The sequence below is a fragment of the Panthera onca genome, chromosome A2 (genome assembly GCF_046562875.1).
Source record: "Panthera onca isolate mPanOnc1 chromosome A2, mPanOnc1 haplotype 2, whole genome shotgun sequence".
Taxonomy (NCBI): Eukaryota; Metazoa; Chordata; class Mammalia; order Carnivora; family Felidae; genus Panthera; species Panthera onca.
This window is the reverse complement of record NC_138340.1, coordinates 49,657,260-49,681,401: the sequence shown is the minus strand read 5'-3', so window position 1 is coordinate 49,681,401 and position 24,142 is coordinate 49,657,260.

Sequence of the window (24,142 nt, the reverse complement as noted above, 5' to 3'; positions counted from 1 at the left end):
CTCTGCTGCTTTGCTGACTGGCTTGATAACCTTGGGCAATTTAACTTACCCGTCCCTCAGTGTCCTCTTCTGTATGATGGAGATAGTAATAGCTATCTCTTGGGTCATGGTGAGAATGTCTGACACATATTAAACACCATGTGTTTTTGCTATTACTTTAAGTATTTGCATTAATATAATGAATGAAGCCTATTTACCTATTACTCTTGATATATTACTATACTAAAAATAACATTATCAAGAATCAGGAAACTGTGACAACTTTAGAGTTTGTAATAGCTCTGCTTAAGTCAGTTTCTCCAAGGGTGATGGTAAAAAAAAAGATGATTTTGGATGACATGAAGACAGGCTTTATTTTTCCTAATAATTTTGAATCTACTTTAATGTATTTGGGAAAACATAGATAACATATCAAATCCATGGGTTTGCTTGGGATGAGGCCTGGTGGTTGGAGGACAAGGCTCAATATACATGAAGCAACAGAAAAGTTTCCATTGGAGAATTTAAGCACTTGAGATGTTCTTAATCTGAATATATGGCTCTAAGTGCTTGCAGATCTTGAATGCAAGTTACAGAGGAGGCATGAATCGTCAATGACTTGTAATGAGATGAGATTACAGTTAAGAATTGGTGTTTTAAAATAACTTTGAAAAACACATTGAGAAGAAAAATGTCTTCATATGTTTGGTAATGATAAACGTTAAGTGTTTTGTTTTTTTTTTTTTTTTTTTTTTTCCCCTTGTAGTGTTTCAATGATAATGAACAGTGATTCTTCCCCCGGGCCTGGTTCTTGATTATTTAGTAGTGAATATACCTTGATAGAATCTCCTTGATGGCTGCTAAAAGACTGTTCCTGAGAAATTGCCACTCAAAGAGGGAAATAATGTAGCCCTAACTGACTGATGGACAGAGGATAGCTTCAGGGTGGAAAGCCCTCCATGTTGATTGCTTGACTTCTCGTTTCCCTATGGTGGCCAGATCTGGACTTGCCATTCTGTTCTAAAGAAATAGCCACTGAGAAAATCCCACCAGTTGTCTCCTTTGAAGGCTGTGACATAAATAAGGAAGATAAGAGGAAACCTGGGTTCTCTTTCCAGTTCTGTGTCTTAGAATGTCTGACTTCGGGTTAGTTATTGGTAATGTCCAGGCTTCAATGCTTAAGTAGGGTAGTAAAGCCAGCCCAGAGCTCAGAGTCATCAACTGGATTATCTTGGTTCCAGTTCGGATGCGGGAGATATATTTTTTTTTCCAATCTGCACCATGTTGTTTTTTTTTAATTGTTTTTTTAAATTATTTTTTATTTTTTTAAGTTTATACATTTATTCTGAGAGAGAGTGAGGGAGGGGCAGGAAGGGGCAGAAAGAGAGGGAGAGAGAGAATCCCAAGCAGGCTCTTCGCTGTCAGTTCAGAGCCCAATGTGAGGCTCAAAATCATGGACATTGAGTCCAAGACCTTAGCCAAAATCAAGAGTCAGACGCTTAATCTGACTGAGCTATCCAGGTGTTCCTGCACCATGTTTTAAAGATGAGGAAATTTCACCTGAAACATCTGTAAGTCCTGTTTCTGTTTGAAACTTGGAAGATCCAATGACCTTGATCTCATATTCCTACATGGTGAAAATCCACTGGAGATGAGTCACTGTTGCCACTTGAGATGTAACTTCCTCATGGTTTACACTAGTTCTGATGTCTTACACACAAGCCTCTTTCTTCATTTGCAGCACTTGCCTTGCCTCTGTGGTGTGCTTGTAATGTCCAGAATTCTCTTTTAGTTGCTCAAATGTCTTCATTTCTACTTCCTTGGCTATTTCAAAAATAGATTGGATTTGCCATTTAAGCAGTTTCTGGATAAATAAAATGCTTGTAGTAAGTTTTCAGAATTTTTCATATGTATGATATTGATCATAATTATGAGTGTGAATGTTATGTTTAGTTACATTTTGTTTATTCCTTTAAATCTGAAATTAATCTCCAAATCATAAAATTGGTATGTTCTTTTAAAATGCTTGGTTTTGATGTAATTTCAAAATAAAATCCAAGCTTCCTTTGTTCTCTAAATTATCAAGGGAACCAGAAATAACTTAAAATAAGGGCAAAAAAGCCCTGGAGTTCTCTGTAACTTGCTAATGTATTATGTCTCCATCTTTAAGGAGTCCAAATAAATGTAGTTGTTGGGGGAAAAAGACATTGGGTAGAGGAAAAACCTAACAGATAAGAAAAAATAATAAGCACTGATTTAATAATGGGATATTATTATATATAATAACACAGGCTTTTTAAAGTTATGATATGAAATAGATATGGGACCCACCATCCTTTCAACTCTAATTCCAAGGTTCTGAAATTTTGGCAGTATGCCATATTTTACAAAGACCTTTTTTCAGAAATTATTTAACTGTTTTTGGATTTAGAAGGAGAGAGTTTAATATCTGGCAAATTCTATGTGATACAATTTTTTCTTATCTTCATATGTGACTTGTACAACCTAGCATGACATTCTTGGGGAGTTTGCACAGCTTGGTGGGGAAAATCACTGGACTGATGTCAAATAGAATCTAGCCCATGTCCTGGCTCTAAAACTTCCTAGAGTCACAAAAAGAGTCCATTCTTGAGGCACTCAGAGCTTTAATTTCCTCCTTTGTTAAAAGAGATAATAATGGGGCTTGTTCATGGGGAAGGTCACTAAGACCAAATAACACAGTCTTCCTAAGTCAGTGTAGTATGTGCCATAAAATAAACATACCATAAATATTATGTTTTAGTTTTGGCACAGTAAATAATTATTGTTGAATATTCCTTAAATCCTAATAAATCTTGAGAAGTCACCTTGTTTTAGATGTTTTAACTATTGTCTATTTTTTTTAAGAACAACAACAACAACAATCCACTGAAAATGGATTAAGGCTAGTTTATTTCTCTCCAACAGTACCTTGTCAAGATTTATGTGCAAATGTATGTTACATTTATCCTGACATCTGAACTATATTTTATCATTTAAAAGCTCCATCTTTTCTAGAGTGAAAGGTTTCCACAGGCATACACTGCCAAGATTCAGTATATTTTGTTTACAACATTGGGTGTTAACTAACCTGATCCCACACAGCCCTCATAGCATTGACTTAGTATGGTCAGGGACCAGAGACATGCAGAATTCTTGTTTTGTTGAGGTTGTTGGTGAGAGTGCCTGTGGCAACAGATGTTCTTAGGTAGCTGTATGATGCCGTGTAAGCAAAAGCGCCACTTGTATGGATCTTCCACCTTCCATCTGGTTGTTTTTGGTGTCTCAAACCGTGGGATTATCTGTAGTCTTCTGGGTTGGTGGGAGGATTGAGCACTTGGTAAATCAATGTGCTATAGCATGAAAACTGTTAACATCCTAAATGCAAAGTGTCAGAAGTCCTTTAAGAAATGAAAATCAAATATGTTACTCCCTTTGAGATTTAAGACACAACACTTCACAGTACAGGATAAAGAGAAAGGAAACCCAACTCTGGAGAGAAATACACGAAAGCCCATAAAAGTCACTTGAGAGCCAATCAACGCTTTTAACTTCAGCCTTTTAAGTTACTATTTCTTATTGTACTCAATTTGATTCTTAACTTGCTTAAAGAAGAAAACAAAAGTAAGAGTGAAACATCTATAGAGGTGGAAAGAACTAATCCCCTCTTGGTTTGTATTCAAAAGAAACCCACATATTTAAATAATTCCTGTTTTTGTAGAATTACTGAAGATTTCTTTTTCTTTGTTTCTTCCTTTATTGTTCTAAACTTTTCTCAACATGTCATTTAAGTTGTATTTACTATAGGCATCATATAGCTAGCTATTATTTTGTCTTAATAAAAGCATGCAGCCATTCATCATTATTTTGATATATTATCTTATTTCCTCTATATTCTTTTATGTCTATTACTTACTCCTTTTTTGGCATTCTCTTTGTTTTCCTTTCTTTGCATTTATAAGATTAATATGTTTTATTTCTTGCTAATTTGAGATTTTGATTATGTATTTACATTTCATTAGTGGTTACCTTCATAGTTTAACAGTTGTATTTGTGCCCATTTCAAACCTCCTATTTTTTCCAATGCCTAATTTTGCAAATATTTAGACTTACAATACAGTTGAAAAATTTTACAACAAATAGCTGTGGGTGCTCTATCCAGATATACAGTGTTCATGTATATGTTCATGCGAATGTTCATTTTCCTTGGGTATGGTCTTCAACATGACTTTTCATGCTTTAGCTCCTGCTTACCTTTCCTTTTACTATACTTAATTTATCAATTAAGGCATTGCTTTCCCAAAACTTCTTTGCTAGTGTTTGTAGTAATACTAGAGCATTTTAAGTAACTAAAAAAGTGCATTCAAGCTCATTAAAGCCCTTTCTAAAATAGAGGTGGTTGAGCTAAAGTGTGCCTTATTCATTGATCTACATGGTCCAGCCATTCTGTCCAATAATCTCAAAAAGGATTCATTATCTTAACACTGGGCCTTCAGAACTAGTATTATGTTCTCATAATAGAGAGGGCTACTCAAAGCTTCACCATCCAAAGTTAAATTTGTTTATCATATGCAATTAGGTGTCATTTGTTGCTATTTCCAGAAAAAAAAGGTGATAAATTTGCTGCTTATCTTGATAAATTTTTCAGAAGTTTTTAATTTTTAAGTATACCCCCAAATGGTAAAGTCTAAACCTATATTTTGTTTGTTTGTTTGTTTTCTTGGAAATCTCCTCTGTAATAATTTTGAACTGATTTTATTCATTGAATCTCTCTAAAAGTCAACACCATTGGTGTATTTAATAAATAAAAATACTTTTAAATTACATTATTTTATATATGTTATTAGATGTCTAATTATTCCCTGAACATGGATTTCATCTAAACTCAAATCATTTGGTTTCAAAATATTGAAACACAAACATATTAATAATAAAAATAGGAAAATCATGAAGAAAAATAATTAACATGTCAAATGTTGCAAGAAATATCAAAATATGTATTTTATAATCAAATATTTTGGCACCACATTGTAAAATGATGACAAAAATATAAAAGAAGTATAAACTGAGGAAACTTTGTAGATGGCTGTCATAATAGATCATCTGCACTAAAATTAATAAAATAAAGGACCTTAAATGCATTATGGATATACATGAATCTAAAAGCCTTACATCTGTAATACCATGATGTATTCCAGATCACCATTCTTGGCCAAAGGTAGACTTGTTTTTTTCTATGTGGCCTTCTAATTATGTTTGAACAGAATCTATACAATATCTTTGAGCAATAACTGGACTTGGCATAAATAGATTCTTTGTCAAAGTCAGAGAAAAAGTTGTGAGAAAAAGAGAGACAAATCAAGTATCCCATTCCTTCCTTCCAATACTATTGTATTTTTCCTATTCTTTACAGCCAAAATATTTGAAATTATCATCAATATTCTTTGTCTCTACTTCTTAATCTTGCAATAACACCTTCTCAACCCATTACTCACCTGGATTTTGCATTTTCAACACCACTGAAAGTGGTGGCTAGTTTTCTAACTAGCTACCACTATATCAATTGACAATATCCATTCTTAATCTTGTTTGAGCTTTCTACAGAATTCTACACTGTTGAGGATGGCCACATTTTAAAATCTCTCCATTTTGGATTCCACATTGGTGCTTTTTCTAGGCTTCTTCTAATCTTCTGCCTGCTCCTTCTCACTCTTTTTCATGGGCTTTTCTGAATCCTCAGTGATGGTTTCCCCTCTGGGTTCTCTTCTAGGCTGTCCTCTCAATCAACATATTATTCTTGAATAAAGTGTTCAATTTGCTCTCTGCTATTGGCATTTGTTCTAAATCACCAGCTCAGACTTCTCATCTTGAAACTCATATATTCAAAAACCTACTGGAATGAACCATCTAGATGTCCCCAGGGCACCTGAAAGTACATTTGTTCCCAAATGAATTTACCTTCCATTTTCCTTCACCCAGGATCTGTTCCTTCCCTTTGTTTTGATATTTCAAGTGGCACCACTTTTTGCCACATGGTCTGTGAGGACATTTGGGATTTTATGTATGATTTCTCCCTTTCCTATTCTCTTCTCACTTTGAATAGTTCACTAAGTTCTCCATGCCTATATCTTAAATGATTATCACTTCTCAATCAACAAAATCCCTTAGTCCTCCCTTGCTGCTCACCAACATAAGTTGACTCCATTAGTGAAACACAAGTTGAATTTTTCTCTTCCTGGGTCTCCCACCAGTTTTCTAGACTGTGTTCACTTTCCTTGCTGAAGTGTAAATCTGATAATAACTCACCTTGGCTTGAAAATCTGGAGTGAATGTTCATGTTTCTTGGGTATGGTATTCTTTTTTTTGGTCTTTTTTTAATATGAAATTTATTGTCAAATTGGTTTCCATACAACACCCAGTGCCCATCCCAACAGGTGCCCTCCTCAATGCCCATCACCCACTTTCCCCTCCCTCCCACCCTTCATCAACCCTCAGTTTATTCTCAGTTTTTAAGAGTCTCTTATGGTTTGCCTCCCTCCCTCTCTAACTTTTTTCCCCTTCTACTCCCCCATGATCTTCTGTCAAGTTCCTCAACATCCACATAAGAGTGAAAACATATGGTATCTGTCTTTCTCTGTATGACTTATTTCACTTAGCATAACACTCTCTAGTTCCATCCACATTGCTACAAAAGGCCATATTTCATTCTTTCTCATTGAAAGTAGTATTCCATTGTGTATATAAACCACAATTTCTTTATCCATTCATCCGTTGATGGACATTTAGGCTCTTTCCATAATTTGGCTATTATTGAAAGTGCTGCTATAAACTTTGGGGTACAAGTGCCCCTATGCATCAGCACTCCTGTATCCCTTGGGTAAATTCCTAGAAGTGCTATTGCTGGGTCATAAGGTAGGTCTATTTTTAATTTTTTGAGGAACCTCAACACTGTTTTCCAGAGTAGCTGCACCAGTTTGTGTTCTCACCAACAGTGCAAGAGGGTTCCCGTTTCTACACATCCTCTCCAGCATCTATAGTCTCCTGATTTGTTCATTTTAGCCACTCTGACTGGCATGAGGTGATACCTCAGTGTGGTTTTGATTTGTATTTCCCTGATGAGGAGTGACATTGAGCATCTTTTCATGTGCCTGTTGGCCATCTGGATGTCTTTTTTAGAGAAGTGTCTGTTCATGTTTTCTGCCCATTTCTTCACTGGGTTATTTGTTTTTCGGTGTGGATTTTGGTGAGTTCTTTATGAATTTTGGATACTAGCCCTTTGTCCAATATGTCATTTTCAAATATCTTTTCCAATTCTGTCAGGTGTCTTTTAGTTTTGTTGATTGTTTCCTTTGCAGTGCAGAAGCTTTTTATCTTCACGAGGTCCCAATAGTTCATTTTTGCTTTTAATTCCCTTGCCTTTGGGGATGTGTCAAGTAAGAAATTGCTATGGCTGAGGTCAGAGAGGTTTTTTCCTGCTTTCTCCTCTAGGGTTTTGGTGGTTTCCTGTCTCACATTCAGGTCCTTTGTCCATTTCACTTTTTGCAGATGACATGATATTATACATGGTAAACCCAATAGACTCCACCAGAAGTCTGCTAGAACTGACACATGAATTCAACAAAGTCACAGGATATAAAATTAATGTACAGAAATCAGTTGCATTCTTACACACTAATAATGAAACAACAGAAAGACAAATAAAGAAACTGATCCCATTCACAATTGCACCAAGAATCATAAAATACCTAGGAGTGAACCTAACCAAAGATGTAAAAGATCTGTATGCTGAAAACTATAGAAAGTGTATGATGGAAATTGAAGAAGATATAAAGAAATGGAAAAACATTCCGTGCTCATGGATTGGAAGAATAAATATTGTTAAAATGTCAATACTACCCAAAGCAATCTAAACATTCACTGCAATCCCAATCAAAATTGCACCATCATTTTTCTTGAAGCTAGAATAAGCAGTCCTAAAATTTGTATGGAACCACAAAAGACCCCGAATAGCCAAGGTAATATTGAAGAAGAAAGCCAAAGCAGGAGGCATCACAATCCCAGACTTTAGCCTCTACTACAAAGCTATAATCACCAAGACATCATGGTATTGGTACAAAAACAGACACATAGACCAATGAAATAGTATAGATACTCCAGAATTGGACCCACAAAAGTATGGCCAACTAATCTTTGGCAAAGCAGGAAAGAATATCCAATGGAAAAAAGACAGTCTCTTTAACAAATGGTGCTGCAAGAACTGGACAGCAACATGCAGAAGGATGAAACTAGACTGCTTTCTTACACCATTCACAAAAATAAACTCAAAATGGATAAAGGGTATGGTCTTCAACATGACTTTTCACGCTTTAGCTCCTGCTTACCTTTCCAGCTTCATTGCCTGCTATTCTGTTTCTCTACCCCACGATCCCATGTACCATCTGGCCTTTACTTTACCTGTTCTAGATGTAGTAGTTTATGTCTGTCAACCTCTTGTGCCCTCTTGATCTTCTGCCTTTGCACATACTGTTCCCTTTTGTCTTGACTATTCCCACTCAAACTAGTTCTCATTCATCCTTCATGTCTTAGCTTGGACATTTCTTGCTTTGGGATGACTTTTCTAGGTTTTCCTTTTCAATGTTTTTCTTTTTCTTTTTCCTTTCAATTGCATCTTTTAAACATGTGTCTGGATATCCTTGGTTATGGTGCTTTTCAAATTGTAAAATATTTCCCTCTTGCCTTTTCTGTTACCAACATTTCATCAAACATTTTGCTAATAATAAATTTATGTCAGCAACTGCTAGTAACATTTATTGAATGGTTTTTTCATGTGAAGTGGTTTTAAGATCTTTTCATGTTAGTATTAAATAAATTAAATCCACCAGTATATGTGGAAGTGTTATTAAAAATTAATGCAACAACTTATGTGGCAGATTCTATTAGTACTATTGGACATAGGGGACAGGCACAGAGGTTAAGTTGATTGCCTAAGATCTTACAGCTGGAAGTGATAATATCAGTATTCAAACCCAGGCAGCTGGATCTCAGGTCCCCCATTTTTAACTTTTGAAGGCTGGAACATCATGTACCTTATTCTCATATCTTGAGCATCTCACATAGATAATAGTACATGGTAGGTGCTCAATGAATAGTCATTGAGGAAAGAGAAAATGATTGATGTACTGGACCCTGTGTCAAAGCCATCTGGAGTTTGTGTAGAAGTGAAGAAATCTGCATACAATGCCTGATTGCCTGATGCTACCAGGCTGCTGGGCCAATCTTTCTCAAGCACCAGATACTCCAGTTTTCCCTTACTTCTCCTCCAAAGCATATATTATATTACCACATATATGGTATATATTACCCCGTAGGAAACCAAGGAATTCTAAACTGCTTGCTTACAATACAAACAATATGCTCTTATTTGTAAATCAATGAAACCAAATTTGATTAAATGGCACTGAAGGGAGATCTTTTGGAAGGCCACTCTATAATGCATAGAGTCAGTGGGAAGAAAAAATTTGCAAATCAAGTAGAACCAAGATATAGCAGGAAAACAGGTATGCATATGATCCCTCTAAGTAAATGGTCTTTATTAATTCACTTCAAATGCTGTTGCTGGCATCTTCTCCATTCTCTTTGTCTATTGTAGGACTCTCATGGCAAAGTCATGACAAGAGTTTTGAATCTCCTTATAGCAGCTGCCAACACCTTGAAAATATCTTTGCTGTAGCTGGGTATTTGTTGTTTCTTTAATATGTGAAGTCCTTGTTGGAGACATCTGACTGGCTACCCTAATTCTTGGGTCTTTACCATGAGCTGGCCCATCCCTCCCATGTCCCAACTCCTATATTTCTCTATTCCTGTATTCTCCAAATTTAGAACAATAATTTTGATGTCTGGTAGTCCCCTTTATTCCCACCAAAAATACCTAGGCAGAGCCTGTGCATTCTCTAAAATTAGAAGGAGAAAGTGATGTTTTAAGAAATCTTAACCCCTCTTACCAATTCTTATTCTCTTTTGAAGTTAAGGGATTTAGTCTGAAATAGGCTAAGTATTGACACCTTCTGATGTATTAAGGGATCATATTATATTCATTCATCTGTTACATTTATTAAGCAGCTACTATGTGCTGGATACTACTCTAGGCACATACTGAAAAGGGAAGATGGTATCCTACCTTTCAAAGAACTTATAAAGCCCATTAAAACACTAGCAATCAGAAGTCAAAAAGGCTAATTAGAGTACATAAATTCTCTCAGCAGAGTACAGAGAACTCAGAAATTCAGAAGAATGATATAGCAAGGCACAATTCATTATTCTTTGTTTAGGAAGATTAGGAGACAAGTTATTAGATTTAGTTTGACAAAGACTTTACAAGCTCATTTTTAGCTTCTTAGCCTCAAGGGAGCTAGTTCACTGTCTTCTCAGCAGGCTGGAAGCCATCTCAGCAGATGGTCCTGGGCTGTGTATGCCAGGCACAGAGTATTTGCCTGGCGTGTTTGCATGTGGCTCTGTTCTTGTCCAAGCAGGAGGCTATCAGTGCAGAGTGTTTCCCACTGCTCTCCAACAGAGGATAGGGAGGGAGGAGAAATCCATGGGTGGAGATCCAGAAGTGGCTTTCTTTCATTTATGATCCTTTGTAAGCAGGCTCACTGCTTGACAGACTCCAGAGGCAAATTATGAAACTGACAGAATCCTAGAATCTGAGAGCCCAGAATAGTACCTACTAGGCGTACTCACTGGTGACTGATATGTTCTTATGTTTCTAATAATTTCTCTCCCATCTGAAGAGCAACACCATGCAGTATCAGTTCCCCAGCTTGTCTCTTGCCTACTCCTGGGGCCTGTACTACTAGACTTACTTTAACAATATATTAAACAGCTGTTTCTTTTTAAACATCATCAAATGCTTCTGGTCCAGGTTCCAGTCATGACCTTTGCTGTGTAATTTGAACTCTTCCTTGAACTATTCTGAACTTCAGTTTCCATAGCCATAAAATTGGGAGAAAAAAATAACACTCTCTTTAGCTGTTGAGAAGATGGAAATTAGAGTGCATAAAAACATTTGTAAACTACAAATGGCTTTTCAGATATTCATGTAGTAGGTATCATTATTATATTACAAAGGTGATATTTAGAAACCTCAGATATCGCTAAAGAAAAGTGTTTAAATATATAAAAAAGAACACAGGACTTTCAACTATGTATGGATTTAAACTAGTGTTATCTATAATATGAGGGTGGTGCTATGTAGGCTACAAGGTTTATATACGGAGATTAGTGAAGTTCAAGTTAAGAGTGAATATAAATCTCTGCTCTCAATCTTTGTGACTCTAGAAAAGTCTGTTAACCTTTCTGAGCCTCCATCCTTTCATTTCAAACAAGGATAATACCTACTTTTCAGCACTCTTGAAAGTACTAAATAAGACAGTTTAGAGAATGCATCTGGCCCAAAGTAGACTTTGAATGTATGTAAGCTGTATTTGCCTTTTGTTGTTACTTATAAGGGGATAAGCATTTCCAGAGTTTTCTCATTGTCCATGGGGAAAGGAGGGAACACATAATCTCATCTGTCTCCTCCCCCAGTTTTAGGGGGTTGATCTGTTCTTAGAAAAATGATTACAGGAAAAAAAAAACAGTTTATTTTATTCTCTTTAGGTAAACTATATTAAGAGAGAAAAATTAGATGTAGAACATATCAACAGTTGGTGGTCTATTTTGCCACTATTCTTCCAAGTCTCCTATCAAACTCTTCCCAATTACCTGATAATTTTTTTTGGTGTTTTTGAGTATTAATGTAAGATATTTGTGGTTGCAAGACCCCTCAATGAGCCATATCCAGTCCTTAGTTCTGGTATTTTCATTAGGTTGCTATTAACACATTCATTGATTTTGGAAACAAATCCAAGACATTTCAATAACTGTTTTCTTCCATCACTTTCATACAAAATGGGAGACACCAGGCTTCCAGTGAGCTTTTTCCCTATACTTCACTTGCATTCAATTTCCTATGCTATTTTATGGAGGCTTCCCTAATAACCTATTTTTTGTTCATTTGTTTTTCCCCTTCATTATCTTTATTACAACTGTCCTATTCTTAAATATCAAAATATCTCATTTTTGCTGCCCAACTATTTCTTCCTCTCGAGTTCCATGTGATTTGTTTCTATATGAAAACTAAAATTTATGAATCTTTCTTATTAATTTGAAATAATTTCAATCTAAAGAAAAGGAAGGAAAACTAAAAATATTTTTGAACCACCTGAGAATAAGCTATACATGTACTACTCCAGCATGCCTGAACACTTCAATGCAAATTTCCTTGTTTATATTCTCATTGTTTATAAGATAACCAATAAAATTAGAAATTAACATTGCTATGTTACTAACATCCAATCCAAAGATTCCATGCAAATATTGCCAAATATCTCAATAATATTTTCTATAGCCAAAGGATCCAAAATAGGGCCATGTGTTACATACAGTTATCATATTTTTTCAGTCTCCTTCAGTCTGAAACAGTTCCTCAGTCTTTCCCTGAAACTGTTTAAAGAGTATAAGACTGTTATTTTGGAGAAAATCCTTCAAAATAAGGCTCCAAGGCTCTCACTGTAGAGAAAGCTAAGATATATATGTATGCGTATGTGGTTACCCATATTTACAGCTATATTTATTTCTCTATCCCTCTATCTAACCTGTCAAAAATTATAAGCTACAGTTGTTCCAATTCCAATCTAACACCAGATTGTTAGTTTCATTTTTTTTCCCATTTTTTTCCATTTCTGAATTTGTAACTCCCGCCTCCAGTGCTGACAAACCTGGGTGCCATTTGCCATCTCCTGTATTTTATGTGTTCAATCTCCATTTTTGGAACCAGTCTCCCAAAGCTTCTGGAACACCATCTTTCTCACTGTGCCCACCTTCCTTGCATAGGCTTCGACCCTAACGACTTATGAAAAGATAGAGAAAGGCAAGAAGGCAGACAGGCGGACAGAGTAGGTGGCTTCTAGCTTCTTCATATGTTGGTATTTTAAAGTACCACACTACTAAGGATTTGACTATATGTTTATATCTGGCTCTTCCCATCTCTTTTTAAAACCTTCCATACTGAGATTGGGGTGGAGGTATCTTAAAGTATCTCCTTTCCCATTCCTTCTTGTCATTGGTTTTTGAATTGATGCCATTTGTGAGTCATTTCTTCAGAGCCTATTATTACCCTCTTCCCTGAAATGTGAACATCTCTTAGAGGGGCCTGCCTTTTATAGTGTGTGATTTTTCATGTCACAGATCTTAGGATATTGCCACCTCCTTTTTACAACACTCAGTGACTTCTCACTTACAGTAGTGTTTTCAAACTTTTCATTTATTTTATTTTAGAGGCAGATGTTCTTTTGCAAATGACATCATAGGCAGACGACCAATTTAAATCATATAAAAGGCTCTTCCTATAACAAGGCAGAACATTCTGTGAGAACCAACCCCCCAGTCTATATCAGGGAATTTTCTGCTTTTAAATTGGTCCCCAGTTGGAATTGATTTTATCTTATTCCTTGATTCACAATACACTCTTATTATTAATCTGTGCATGATCTGTTTTTTTTAATCTACTTAGTTAGTGATTTTTAATAATATAATAAGCATCTACAAACTTACCACCCCCAAGCAAAAGCTAGCACTTTAATCTACACTAACCATATGACTTCCCTTCCCACTATATCCCCTGTCATTTTACAACTGAAAAACCCCTGTCCTGAATCTTGAGCTCATCAATCCTTTCTTACATTTTTTGGTAGCTTTAATGCCTCTCTATACTTCTGTAAAATATACTTTTATATGTTTATAAAACTATAACATATATGTTGAACTGGTGTTAACATTATAAAAAGGTATAATTAAGTTTTTTTTTCCACTTGATAATATGTTGCTAAGATTCATTGAGCTTGTTGTATACACTTTTAGTTCATTTGTTTTCACAGCAGCATAATATTCTATTGGGTGAATATACCATTGTTTATTCTCCTATTAGTGGGTGTATGATGTAGTTCTATTTTTTTCTCATGCGAGTAGATTAATAGTAACGTCTCCTCTTGTAAACATATAAGCAAGCATTGAGTATATAGATGTGAAATTGCTCTGTCATAATATATTTGACTATTTTACTTGGTACAGCGTTTCTTAAACTTGGAATTATTGACATTTTAGGCCACATGGCTCTTTGTTGTGGGGCTGTCCTGTGCAGTGTACGATGCTTAGCAGCACCCTTGGCCTGTACCTATTGCATGCTGGTAGCATCTGCACCCCAGTTGTGACAACCAAAAATAGCCTCTGACATTGCCAAGTAAGACTAGGTGCAGGGTTGCAAAATCGTCCCTGGTTGAGAAATACTGCTTTAGAAGTTGAAGCCAAGCTAGTTTTTCAAAGCAATTATACCATTTGATACACTCACCAGAAATGTTAAAGAGGTCTATGTCTCTGTACTCTCTGTAACACTTGGTATCTTCAGAATTCTGAAATTTGCCAATATTCTTTAGCATGACAATTTAACCACAGCCATCTGTTCTCATTTCTGGCTCATATGCTCTTATCAACTAACATACTCTCCATTGACTAAACTGGCCTAATAAACTTCTTTGTTTATTAATCCTACAAATATTAGCAGCAATTTCATGCCAAAGTATGAAGATGCTAAGCACAAGATACCATGGTAGTAGAAACAGGTGTGGTTCCTGCTGTCATGATGCTTGACCTCTAGTGAAGGAAATACACATTAATCAAATTACCATACTGTTCAATAGAAGGGAGCAGGAGCATAGCACTGATAACCTATAATCAAGAGATTTGACCAAGTCAGCAAAGTCAGGAATACATAAGGAAGTAGAAAGGACTTCTGTTTTTGAAGACCATAGAGTGAGGGGATTGTGGTATGAGTTGAGGCATGAGACAGAGGTGAGGGTCAGACCAAGTGGTGCCTTGCTGGCCATATTAAGGTGTTTGGATGTTAGATACACTTGGATAAGAAACATGGACACCTATTTATATTAGTCTTCTACGGCTGCCAAAACAAATACCACAGAGTGTGTGGTTTGAACAACAGGCACTTACTTTCTTACAGTTCTGGAGGCTGATCGAGGTGCCATCAAGGCTGGCTTGGTTTGCAGATGGCTGCCTTCTTGTTGTGTCCTTACACAGCCTTTCCTCTGTTTCCTCTGTGCGCTCCTGGCATCTTTTCCTCTTCGTATATGGACACCTACCTTTATGACTTCATTTAGCCTTAATTACATCCCTAAAGGCCCTATGGGCAAATTCAGTCACATTGAGGGTTAAGACCTCAACTTATACATTTGGGAGGGTCACAGTTCAGTCCACAACACCTTTGAAATGTTTGAAGTAGGGAAATAAATTGATTTGTCTATTTTAAAATGAGGTGATTGCACTGCAGTATGAATTAGAAGGCCACTTGAAAGTTAATTGTAGCAAGAACCAGGATGGTGATAGAGATTCAGGGGGGTGTTACCATCAGACACTGATTTAGAAGCTAAAATAGACCAGGAATATTGATGGGGAAAGTGTTAAGGAAAAGGGGATGATGATGGCACTACCTTATGGCAGTGTCATTTCATGAGTCTGGGGGTAGCTGAGAGGAACTGAGAGAGGGCCAGGAACAGGTGTGTGGAGTGATTTGGTTCAAAGAGTGTCCTGTGCCCCAAATGCTTTTCACCCTTTATCTATTCTTGTCCATCTCATTAACTTTTACTCATCTTTCAAAGCCCACATTGAATATTGCTTCTTTTTTAATGACCTTTCTTAGATTTTCATCTTTTCCCATCCCCTCCCCAGCTTTACACTCATGATTGCATGTATTTGTTATTGCCTTATTCCACATTGCCTGAAGGCACAGTTTTTAGGACATTAGAGAACAGATATTCTGGATTTGGATCTCAGTTCCTCCCCAGGTAGGAAGCTCCTTCAATCCAGGAAGTATGTTTGGTTCACCCTTTTGGTCTAAGAGTATATTTGTATCTATTACAAATGAATTGTTCAGCAAAGAGAGAAAAGTGATAACCAGAAGGGGAAAGAGATGCTCAATGGAGAACTGAGCCCCAGTCACAACCTTCTTTGCTGGCATTTATGTCTGTTCTCGAGTCAGCCCTGGTCTGGCCCTTCTTCTTCTCCTTTCTGTTAGAGTTGGGTGGGTTTGGTGCCTGGAGGGCTTCACCAGTTTGTGTGTGGATCCTTTATTCTTACCTTACTCTATCTCCCTCTGCCTCTTTCACTCATGTGTTCATTCATCTATCCATTTATTTACTCATTAATTAATTCATTCAAAAAATCAGTCCTTCATTCAGTATTTATTAATTAATAGACACCCTTCTAGGTACTGGAGAATAGAGCAGAGAAAAAGCAGATGAAAATATATGCTCTTATGGGAAAAATCAGGCCCTAACCCTGAGCAAAGTTTTGTCACTGATGTCCAGTTCAATGATAGGTAAGGCCATTGGCTTCCTCATTCTTTGTAGCAAAATTTTAGAGGAAATAGGAAGGGGTATCAAGAGGAAAAGTGATAGTGGTGACTCTGAATCCCAGAAGGCAGATTTCTGGGATGGAGAGAGGGGGAAAGTGTCTGTCTTTGGAAGTCATGGAACAGAGAGACAAGAACCTGCTGCCTGCCCATTGTGTAACTTTAGATCATAATCTGTAAGAAGATCAGGTTAGTCCAGATGATTGCTAAGGGGCTGCTGCATGTCCCATCCATGGATGCACTGTGAAGTAAAAAGAGAGACTGCATTAGGAAACGACAGGGCCTTGGAGGTACCTGGGTGGCTCAGTCTGTTAAGTGTCTGACTCTTGATTTCAGCTCAGGTCATGATCTCACAGTTCATCAGTTGGAGCCCCACACAGGGCTCTGCACTGACAATGTGGAGCCTGCTTGGGATTCTCTGCCTCCCTCTCTCTGCCTCTCCCCTGCTTGCTTTCTATTTCTCAAAATTAATAAAAACAGAAAAAACAGTTTAAGAAAACAAGAGGGCCTAAAGAGTCACTATTTATACTAAATTTAAATATTTACTTCCAAATAGGTAAGTAGCCAGTTCACTGCTTTGATTAGTCCTATATTCCTAGTCCTTCTCAGCTAGCATACAAGTTCGGTGAAACGTTTATCTAACATTGAAGCAATTAAGTTTTTAAAAAACATACTGCTGCAATGATGTAGTAGTAGAAAGAGAGGAGGTATTTGAAATTCATTGCAGCATAAAACTAAATTAAGTAGATAAGTGCCTATTTTTTATTTGAACCTATGTAAAGACTGCTATTCAAGACATTAATTTTTAAATAAAGGGCTGCTGTCAGGATCCTGTAATAAATAGCATATGTTCAGAGGTAAAAGGAAGCCCCAAATTAGACAAATTTAAATAATCTAGGATCCTCAAAGAAGACATAAATATGTATTTGCTTATATTCTCTGGGAAGTGAGATGAATGCCTCCAAGCTCTAATTCAAGAATGTTGACATTCTCTATCCATTCATGTTAACTCAAATATAATTTAATACTTTGCCCCTCATCGTATAAATCTCCCCATGTGTTTATTTTACACACTAATGTTGGTTTCAAAATCATTCCTTCAAAAACAAATATGCCAGGTAGCATGCTCTATAATAATTTAGGGCGGGAAAAACCTTTCCGTGAGGAAAATATAATAGAAATAATACACCCTGTAAATCTGTTTCTTGGTGATGCATAGTATGTGATGGGTACCTTCACCCTAGCATTTCATTAAAATAGTTCTTTATTTGACATGACTTATTATGGGTTGGTGCATTTCCCCAAACCCTGGCTTTCTCATCTCCAGAAACACTATTATTTCAGGGGCAATTACAATAATTCACAGATAAACTCTGTGGGTAGTAAGGTTAAAGTTATTTTGTGAAAAGTGATGAGGAAGACCAAGGCTCTTGCAGATAACGGAATCAACTTATGCTGGTTAAACAGGAAGGAAAGAATCACAGAGCATTAGATAGCTTACCGCATTTCCACAAGGATCAGGACCTAGGTTTGTATCTGTATAACCAAGGTCATATGACCAGGAGAAATGCTCAATCATAGTATGGAATGTTCTGAGTGAAACCCCTACCCTGCCCTTTATGTCACTTGCTACCAGTGATGTTGGGTACTTACTCCTGAGCTACCCTTAGAAGAACCAAACACCTTCCCTATCAAGCTTTGCAGAAGCTCCACTCTCCCTGCATGTTGTCACCTCATCATATTGCTCAGAATTAGATTCTGAGTCTCAGGGAGGTGTCTCAACCTGGCTGAACCTAGGTCATCTGCAGAACTCAAAGCCATCTTGGAAACATCATTTAGTATAGACAGGAAGTCATTCCAGCAAGGGGCTATAGTGGGAGCTATAGGAGCCTACTTGCCCTGAGTAGCTTTACTGTAATGTTTACCTATTTTTAGGTAGTTAGACAAAATTAGGCAAATTTGAATAATCTAGATTTTTCAAAGAAGATAAAAGTATGCATTTGCCCATATTCTCTGAAAAATGAGAATCTTCCTTCATCCTCAGGTCTTTTGAAAATCAGAAAGTTGCTCCAGGGAAAAGGAAGCAATTTGACAATGTTACACTTTATGGTACTTAATATACTTTGGAGACATTTTTAAATACTCTAATAGTATTTAGAATATTTAAATATGTACTCTTATAACTTACAGGTTCTAGATCCAGATATTTATTTTCTAGCTAGTGATATTTGATGTTCATCCATTCAACAAATATTTGAGATTTCCTCTCTTCAGAACACTCCCAGGGAACAGAAGAGTTCAAAGAGATTGGAAACAGTATATAGAGTTCCCAAGTTGAGAAGAAGTAGAAAGTGCTTGGGGGAAAATCCAGCACTTCCATGTGGGTGATGTGAAGTGGGCTAAGGGGCCAAGAGATTTATCTGGAAAGATAATAGAGCCAGTTCAACAGGGACCTTGTATGTCAGGTTATAGATCAACTATTTAACTTCTCCCAAACCTAAGTTTTATATTAGAACTCTCTCAAATCGACAAACTTTAAATCATAAAATGAAACAAAACAAAACAAAAAACAGAAACAAATGAGAGAGAAACTGAGAGGATTTATTAACTTGTGGGCTGGAAAAGAAAGCCCACAGGATTCTGGAAATAAATTCAGTAAGCAATAGCAAGTAAGCTTTGGAGACTGGAACTCGAATTGAAGATACTCAGGACACGGATTCATATCTCTCTTTACCTTTGTCTCTCTCGCTGTCGTTTGTCCCTATTTGGTTTCACTTAAAGGACAGGCGTTTCTCATATGGCAAATTAAAATCCATCCAACTTCTTGGAAATCACATCTTACATCTTAGAAATCCTAGAGGAAAGGGAACCTTGGCTCTGTTCTCTTTCATTCAACCCCAGGGAAGCCAGTTCACTGATTTACCCTAATTGAGTTAAATGCCCATTAGTTTCGATCCAAGTTACCAGGGTGATAGCCAATGCCAATCCTCTATACTTGGATCACATGTTTCTCCTGGGGATGGATGGGTGCAATATTTTGTAATTGTTCCATTAAAACCCCTATCTGATAGTTTCTCTCCCAGTGAGTAACATGACTGTTGAAAGTTCCTTATCTAATTCTTGTAGCTTATTATCCCCAGCAGATATTAATAAGCTATATATATTATGTGTTCAAAATATTTGTTGTGGGAGGATTATACACTTCCTGACTCATTGATATCAAATTTGGCCATATAATTTGTAGTACTTCTCTCTGTGTGAAAATTATACTTCTTCACTTCATTAACATAATATTTGGAGCCAGAAAGACACCTTGGCCATTGAAAGTCACTGAAGTTGAGGAGTTTGTAACAGTAGCATAACTGAACCTAAGTTGACTGATACACACAACTGTTTTCTTCAAATGTTTACATATTAAACCTATGAAAGAACTGTATTGGCTCTGCTGTCCAAATCTTGCTACCAGTGATGTTGGGTACTTCCTCCTGAGCTACCCTTAGAAGAACCATACACCTTCCCTATCAAGCTTCAACGCTGTCCTATCTTGCTGTCCAAATCTTGAACCAAAAGCCTATCAAGGACATTGATAGGACATTGAACCAAATGTCCTATCAAGCTGTCCAAATCTTGAACCAAATGCCATTTTTAGAGGGGACAGAGATGTGATTGGCCAGCTCAGGAGGTCATATGTCCAGTTTTTTACCGAAAGAGCTAGTGTGTGATGTGGGTAGCGTTCTGTTGGTCCCAACAGAAATTATTGTATGGAGGGGCGCCTGGTTGGCTCAGTCTGTTGAGCATCCGATTTTGCCTCAGGTCATGATCTCGCAGCTTGTGGTTTGAGCCCCGCGTTGGGCTCTGTGCTGACAGCTCAGAGCCTGGAGCCTGCTTCAGATTCTGTGTCTCCCTCTCTCTCTGCTCCTCCCTTGCTCATGCTCTGTCTTTGTCTCTCCAAAATAAATAAATAAACATTAAAAAAAATTTTTAAATATTGAAAAAAAGAAATATTATATGGAAAGGAGGGCGGTATGGGTTCTCAAAAGGAAAGGAAGAATAGACTGTTAAACACAACATGTGTCCATTTGGACTTTGTCCTCCCTCCTCTTTAAAATTCCAGAAAATTCCCCACTTGTCACTGTTGGTAGTACCTCTGTACTTACACACAGAAGGTTATGGACAGGTGTCATTGAAAAGGTTTCTGAGAATAAAGAGAAAGATGATTTTGTTTGGGTTTGGTCTCTGTTGTGTTAAGAAGAAAAAGTTTATTTTCTACTTCTCTTTCAGGAGACCAGAGCCATCCTGTGCTTCACCTTTTGATTTATAACAAAGACTAAGTGACTGTTTCATCTTCTTTCACAAACAAGACTCATCATTCACCCATTTTTGTTCCTAGAAGGCTTGATAAAAACTAAAGCTGCAACCTCAGAGAGAATAGAGCTGCATATCCATCCCTTCACCTGCATAAATATAATCCTGCTTTGTACCCAACCCCAGACCTATCTTTACCTTGAGAAGCCCAGACTAGACTTGCCTGGGGTAGGGAGTGTGGGTTATCTGCACATGTATGACCATCTTGCCTTGGTGGCAAGCATTCCCTTTAATGACTGTGCCTGAGGGAAATCTGCCAGACTAATCTGGGGCCACTGGTTTTTGCTGACATCTGTGATCAGGGAGAAATGATATGCTAAACCTATTGAAAACACCATCTGTAATTAAAATCTGGGCCCTTGTAATATAGAACTAAATGAACATCATCCATTATCTTGTATTGTTGAAGTCTAACATGAGACATTTCCTTGGGAGCTGCCTTTGGGATTTTAAACCTGAATTGAATTATTATTGGTAAAATTAATCAAGACTTTTTCCCCTGCAATTTTTAGCCCAATGTTTACAAGATATGTCTGTTTTCCTAGTAGTATCATGCTTATTTTTGAGCCCCAGATGATCAGATAACACACAGTTCTCACTGTCATGGTATATCTACTCTAGGATTTTTTCTTTTAAAACCTGGTGGGTTCACGTCTACCTTCAGAAGGGCTGGGACAGAGCAATTAAAACAAGATAGTACTTTATCATATTATTAATGACATTGATATTCAATCCATTTAAGAACTAACTATTTCAGGACTGCATTGCATTTCTACTTACTTTATCTACCTTGGAGAACTGAGTGATGATGGAGACTGCAGGTTTTTACCTGTACCTAATGGAAGAGTCTAACTCTACATTATTTTACATATGGGTAAACTGAGGTCCAGGGAGAGAGAGTTCCTACATGAAGTGGAACAGTGAATTAGTAATGGTGGAACTGAGGTAACTACCTAGTTTTTTTTCTTCTTCTTTCTGATGCACCAACACCAAAGTCCAAGACTTTTACTGGTGATCCTTCAGATGAGATTAGAGGGTTTCATGCTGGAAGAATCATTCACTATTCAATCCTATTTCATTCTTTCACACTCCAACAAGGAGATGGTCTTAGTTCAGTGTCAGCCTGTACCTATGTATACTTGGTAATCTTTGTTGAACAGAGACCCTGAGCCTCATTAAATTTTGCTACATTTAATAACATAACTTTGCTTCCATTGAATTTATGTTCACAGTTGCCTTTTTCTGTATAAGAAGTGATACTGCTTTTTTTATTTACAGTAGCTATATAAAATTCCTTTCTAAAATAAAAAATGTAAAGTGAGTTGGTTCAAAGAAAAACATTAAGAAGTAGAGGTGGCATAAGGATATGGTAATAACCTGAAGTTTCCCTAGAGCTGTCCTTCGGGAAACAGAGGGCTCTATTATGTTGCTCTCCTTTCTTTTATTATTATTATTTTTTAATGTTTATTCATTTTTTAAGAGAGAGAGCATGAGCAGAGGCTATGAAGCAGGCTCTGAGCTGACAGCAGCAAGCCCCACGCAGGGATCAAACTCACAAACCCAGAGATCATGAACTGAGCCAAAATCAGATATTTAACTGACTAAGGCACCCAGGCACCGGTTGTTTTTCACATAGGCTTCACAAACAACTGATCATCAATCCTTACCACTTTTTCATCTATCTCTCTATCTACTTACTTAGGCCACACAGATTGATTTCTTTCCTGATTGGCTGAATTCTATCCAGTCTGGGGGTACTTTACATAGTCATCTTAAGGTAACTTCCGTCTGCAATGCAGAACCTTTAAGTAAACAAATAAGCAAACCAGCAAATAAATAAACCAACCAAAAGCCCCAATAACTTTGATTTTTAATGGTTTTGCTTTACTTAAAAAATGTGCACACTCATTGGAACATAGAGAACAGGAAATTTTGTAAGAAGAGTCTTCCCAGGATCTGGATTTATACAACTTTCAGTCATGGTTCCTCTTAGCAGTCCCCTGGTGAGGTGACTACTGTGAAGGCTAACTGCAAGGAACACTGTCCCCCATCTGGCCCTCTGTCTGGTCTCCCTGAAGCTGTCAGAATGCTTGTCCAACCCTCAGGGAATACAGGTAGCTCATCTGAATTTAGTAGGAAAGGAGTATTAGTTTGGCCCCAACTCTGATGGCAGCACTAGAATATAGCTTCTAATTAAGCCCATGTAGCTAATACTTCTTGAATGCTTACTGGTCCCATGCTCAGTGATGAGCACTGTGTACAAGTTATCTTGTAAAATCCTTTCAACATTTCTAGAAAGGCTTCTATTCTTACAGTGATGGAAACAGAGAACTCACTTGCTCATCATATTTGCTCTTTTTGTTTTCCAAGGACTACACCCTCACACATAAAGAGTGGCTACAGCTCCTAGATTCTATGCTGGGAATTCACTCACCAAGCAAATCTAGGTTCTTACTAAATTGTTTAGTGAGCACTTAAAATGTGCAAGGAAGCTGGGATACAGAGATAAATCATGAAACCAAGCTTTTAGTGACTCCCCAGCTGGTCCAAGGCACATGCATGTAAACAGATCAATCATGATACTGCTTGGGGTGGGAGAGGGAGGCAATTAGAGAAAGCCAAATGTGAACTTGGATTTGAAAAGAGGAGAAAGTAGATCAGGTAAAGAAGAAGGGAAGAACAAAGGCACCATCACATCTTGACTTCCCATGTCAGTAGGCTTCAGCCTAACAATAGGGTTAAGAGCCATTTTTTGAATGTCTATTACATGGTTGGCCTGGCAGAAGGGACATTTCTTTACCTCATTTAAAACTTTAACAACTATAGGATAGTTAGTAGCATACTAAATTTTTATAAGAAGAAACTGAGACTTGGAATAAATGAGATGAAGTTGTCATTTAAGAAAGAAGATACACCAGAGTGGCAGCCCGGGATTAAAATTTATGTTGATAGATAGCTGCTGATATGCATGAATGAGAGTAGCTTCTGGAGTGCTCTGTGGAGAGAAATGGTGAGGCTGTGTCCAGCTCTCTGGTAAACAATGGTGTAATTCATTAGTCTGGGTATGGAGAATGGAGAGCAGTAGTAGGAATGATGTGTGATCCCAGAGTAAGACATGAATGGTGTATGCAAGAACCATGAAGAATAAAAGGTTCCATAAGAAGTCCTAGGAAATGAACCACTGCCATTTTAAGCCTTCTCATTGCTGTCTGCATTACTCTTAATGCACTGATAAATACCCTGTCCTCCATCTCCTGCCCA